A 5,639-nucleotide genomic window follows, 5' to 3' on the forward strand; every position below is an offset into this window, starting at 1 on the left:
CGTTGGGGTTTGAAAGTGCGGCGTCGGCAGAGAAGGGCTTCGGCAGTGGTGAGAAATGGCTGTCGAGGGAGGAAAGATGAAGAAATGGTGAAGGGGAGGAGAAGGCACCGGTTAGGGCAGGGATTCAGGAGAAGAAGACTCAGCGTCGGCGCATGGATTCGGCGGAGTGAGAAAGAAATAAGAAAAAGAAAAAGAAAAGAAAATGTATTTATAAATAAACATTTTCTCACTTAAATGGGTAGCCTAAACAGGCTTTCCCGGGGCTCCGTTTTTATCCCTGTTAACTTATCCATACGAGCTCCGAAAAATTCCCGAAAATTTTTCAAAAATTCCGAAAAATTCCCTTATTAATATTCGCCTATTTTCCGGTATTTTACATTCTCCCCCACTAATAAAAATTTGGTCCTCAAATTTCGTTATCTACCATCAGCAAGTACTAACAACAGACAGAAAGTATAAATGCTGAACGGTAAACTAAATCACATACCTCAAGTGAAAAGATGGGGATATCGAGCTCGGATAGTATCCTCGAGCTCCCAAGTAGCCTCCTCGTCTGAATGATGCTGCCATCCGACTTTAACCAGCCGGATAGTCTTGTTCCGCAACTGACGCTCTTTCCGGTCGAGAATCCGTACCGGAACCTCCTCATATGTAATGTCAGGCTGAACTGGAACTGGAATATCTGCCAGCACATGTGTCGGGTCGGACACGTATCTCCTCAGCATCGATACGTGAAATACATCGTGAACGCCTGACAGGGACAGTGGTAGTGCCAATCGGTAAGCTACCGCTCCGATCCTCTCCAAGATCTCGAAAGGACCAATGTACCGCGGAGCTAGCTTACCTCTGAGGCCAAATCTCTTCACCCCTTTCGTGGGTGAAACTCGCAGAAATACATGGTCGCCAACAGAGAACTTTAGTGGTCTGCGTCTCCGATCAGCATAACTCTTCTGGCGATCCTCCGTCTCTAACATCATCCGTCTGATAATACGGACCAACTCTTCATTCTGCTGAGCTCTATAAGGTCCTAACAATTGGGTCTCCCCAACCTCATCCCAGAGGACGGGTGTCCGACAAGGTCTACCATACAACGCCTCAAACGGTGTCAACTGGATACCCAAATGAAAGCTGTTGTTGTAGATAAATTCTACCAATGGCAAGTGGTCCTCTCAACTGCCCCTAAAAATCCAATACACATATCCTCCGCAAGTCCGCTAGAGTCTGAATGGTCCGCTCTGACTGTCCATCTGTCTGCGGATGGAAAGCTATACTGAAACGGAGCTGCGTTCGCAAGGCCCGCTGTAGACTCTGCCAGACACGAGACGTGAACCGAGGTCTCTATCCGAAATGATACTCAACGGAACACCATGTAGTCTGATAATCTCCCGACAATACAGATCTGCCAATCGATCCAGGGGATCAGTCCTCCGGATCGCTAAGAAGTGCGCGAACTTGGTTAATTGATCAACGATTACCCAAATCGCGTCATGGTCTCATCGTGTCCTCGGCAATCCTACCATAAAATCCATAGAAATGTGTTCTCATTTCCACTCAGGATTAGGAATCCGCTAAAGTAAGCCGGTAGGTCTCTGATGCTCGGCCTTCTCAGATTCTCATCCTGATCGACGACTGAGCAACTATGGTAACAAGAATACCCTGCTCTGTATGTCCCTGCTCCTTAATGTCTAACGCAGAGAAATCCTGAATCAAATCTGTGACCACAACTCGGTGGCAAGCTAAAGTCCCTCTGAACTTCTAGCTAAGGCATCAGCAACCACATTAGCTTTTCCCGGGTGATAGCTAATGGTAAAATCATAATTCTTCAGGAACTCCATCCATCTCCTCTATCGGAGATTAAGTTCCTTCTAACTAAACAGATCTTTGAGACTCTTATGGTCAATGAGAATCTCAAATGTAACGCCATATAAATAATGTCGCCAAATCTTCATGGAAAAAATAATGGCGACTTACCCAGATCATGCACAGGGTAGATCTTCTCATGCTCCTTCAACCGACGAGAAGAATAGGAGACTACCATATCGTGCTGCATCAGAACAACGCACAAACCCTGAATAGATGCGTCGGTGCAGAGGACATATTCGTCCTCTCCAGAAGGTAAAAATTCAAAATCGGAGCCAACACTAGTCTCCGCTTCAGCTCCTAGAAGCTGGTCTTGTCATCCTCAGTCCAAGTGAACTTCACGCCTTTCCAGGTCAGGCGTGTCAGTGACATAGCAATCCGTGAGAAACCCTCAACGTATCTCCGGAAATATCGAGCCAAACAAAGGAAGTTGCAAGCCTCTTCTATAGACTCCGTCTACTCTCAACGGTAATAACCTCGATCTCCTGTGGAACTACGGTATACTCCTACTGGGTCCGTATGTCTCAAACATCTCACAGAAGACAAACCCAAAACACACTACTGAACTTTGCATATAGATGTTCCCATCGTAACATCTCTAGACTATGCAAAGATGATGTGCGTGACTCACCACGGATTCCAAATAGATTACAACATCGTCCACAAAGATAATGGAAACCTATCCAAACATCCTCGACATACCAGGATCATCGAGTCCCTGAAAACATCTAAGGCACTGTAAGCCTATATGGCAAAAACCAAGACACATAATGTCCGTATCACAACATTTCTAACCATAAGATCTCCGATAATAAGTCGAAAATCTGATCATCAATAACATAAATCACCAAAGAATAAATCCTCCCGTGTGAGAGCAACGCTTCATCACAGAGAAACACCACATATGTGGGAACAACGCTCTACCACAAGAAATCCTCAATATGTGGGAGCAACACTCCACCACAAATAATCTGAAATATGTATCTGCAATAAATATATGAGCAATGCTCCGCTACCAGTAATCCGTAATATGTGGGAGCAACGCTTCACTACAAAATAATACATAAGTACCCCCAAGGCACCTAACTATCCAGCTAGAGATTGTACAAGATCTCTCTACCACAAATCACTGTGGTTAGCCTAGGCTATAACTACCTAGTAACTAATCAAATCCATCATCAACTCTATCAGCATCCTAGTGGGTCATCCACTGATAGGAAAATTAGTTGATGGGTTAATCCAACAAACGACATAATGCAGTCACTCCACATTCTGCATTCAGTATAAGTAAAATCATCATACTGCTGCCAATGTATACACCTAGCACACATGCTCACACAACATATGTATGATCAACAAAATCCTCCAATTATTATACACCAAACATACTCACAACTCAGGTATATTCAGTATGATATATCCAACAATACATACCGAACACGTGTGCAAAATCAACATAGGTAAAATCAACAATACACCTCAAACAGCACTCACATAACATATCGTATAACCGACATATGCTTCCAATAAAACATACTAAACCCAGGTGTACTCACAAATCAAACCTAATCAAAAAGATACCTCAGATACCACACCAAACACATATGTACATATCACAACTCAGATTAAATCGACAAAATACCTCCATCAAAACACCACCGATGTACTTATACTACATCTCGGATTTAATCAACAAGATATCTTCAATAATACATCCAGATACATACACCGAACTACATAGCTATGATCCACAAGGAAACTTCAAACCATATCAGAACATGGATACATATACTACTTGCAAATGGGCAGTCTACCACATGACTCCTACAACACATAACAATCATAATATACATGTAACATAGACATGCAAAATCAGCACACCAGCTCAATCAAAGAGACCAACCTTATGCTACCAACACTCATGGGTTACCGGTATATCTAAACAAAATTCATGCATATGTATCAAGCATGAATACATCAATCAAAAGCAACCCAAAATAAAGCAGCCTAATCATCCAGTAACAACCCTGCTCTAGGTTCAAAGGAACTGGTATCGGACAAGAAAAATATACACACCGTGGTATAACATTGCCAGTCAATGTCATACACTACCAAGACTATATCTAATGGGGAAAATTTTATCATCATAAATCCAAATGTACTCTCCCAGTATACACTAGTAACTATTGTATCCCATAAGTGTTAAGCAATTAGCTCTACACTTCCTTACATCAGCGGGGTCACATATCTCAAAGCACCCTCTAAGTTATCCCACCAGGTATATACAATCCACGGTCAAAATCTTCATGGAATAGGATACATCGATCATTTATAACCTATCCAAGCCGATAATGATATATGGCTAAATCAGTCATTTTCACGTCAGTACAAAACATGTACTCAAATGTGCTCTAGATACATAACTAAGCACAAATAACCTAAAGGTTCGAACCTCTAAAAATAGAATATGGCAATCCTCTACTGATCACCCAACAAAACTAAATCATTCATCTACTAACTAATCAAGAATACCTTAATCCACCACAAGCAACTAAGGTATATCCAACCACATAATATCATATGTATAAATGTGTACAACCCAAAAGAAAAAGTCAATATTTAGGAACATCAAGACACTCTCATTTTCATCCTCAAAAATATCAGCCCACATAATATCAGATGAATCAGTCTCTACTCCCCATGAGGGCAAGTTAGCATTCAAAACATCAAATCATTATTTATCCACGAAGTCCAATATCAGAGGAAACAATTATCCATTTTATCATCCTTTTAACTAACCACAACTAACCAGATTATTAAAATCTCATAGGCACACTCAACCATAAACTCTCTAGCACCCAATTTATAATCTGATCACCAACCATAATCATCCAACCTGTGAATATTATAAATGACACTCACTATGTCACCATCAATGACAACCCAAATATAAATCATCAAAATAGTTATCCACTAATAGATCATCAAAACAAATATCTAATAATGGATCATCAAACAACCACATAACATTTACTCTCATAAATCATTAGAAATTAACACATCACAATATCTGATCTTCCAAAATCCCTCAACCTCAAATCATTCTCAACAATGATCAAACATGATAACTCTCCAATGCCTAATTTTCATCGTATCGGATACCCTATTATCCAAAAGATACGAGTATAAAAAACTCTACTAGCTAAGTCCACAGGAATATATAGGTATCATCCATTACCCAGCTAACAATAGCAGAGGCTGATATGTGCCTCCATCTCCTAGTAGTAGTAACAGAAGCTAAAACTACTGATGGTATGATATGAAAAATCACCAGAGACTATAATCCTTGATCTCTATGAGGGTCAACCCAGATCAGTGGCTAACCCATCACATGTAATATGGCTACAACAACCAGACAGGTACTAAAGATAAAGTGCTAATACATGTCATAACTATCATAAAATAAACATCATACCTATTTGCTGTCTGGAGATGTTCCGTCGCTGTCCTGTCCCCAACCTTTGACCTCAAACTCCGAACGAGAAACATCGCCGGAAATCCAAATAAATCCGAAACATAACCATATCGAAAATTCGAAAATGCCCAGTTTGACTCGCAAACCTGGCTAACCCAAATATCCAGAATACTAACAACAGGTATCCGATAAATCTCCAAAACACCAAAAGCAGGTATCCATAACCTGCTCTGATACCAATAAATTGGTATCAGATAAATCCCGAAAATCTAAAATACAAAAATCCAACAAGTATTACCAAACT

The sequence above is a fragment of the Zingiber officinale genome, chromosome 10A (assembly GCF_018446385.1).
Source record: "Zingiber officinale cultivar Zhangliang chromosome 10A, Zo_v1.1, whole genome shotgun sequence".
NCBI lineage: Eukaryota > Viridiplantae > Streptophyta > Magnoliopsida > Zingiberales > Zingiberaceae > Zingiber > Zingiber officinale.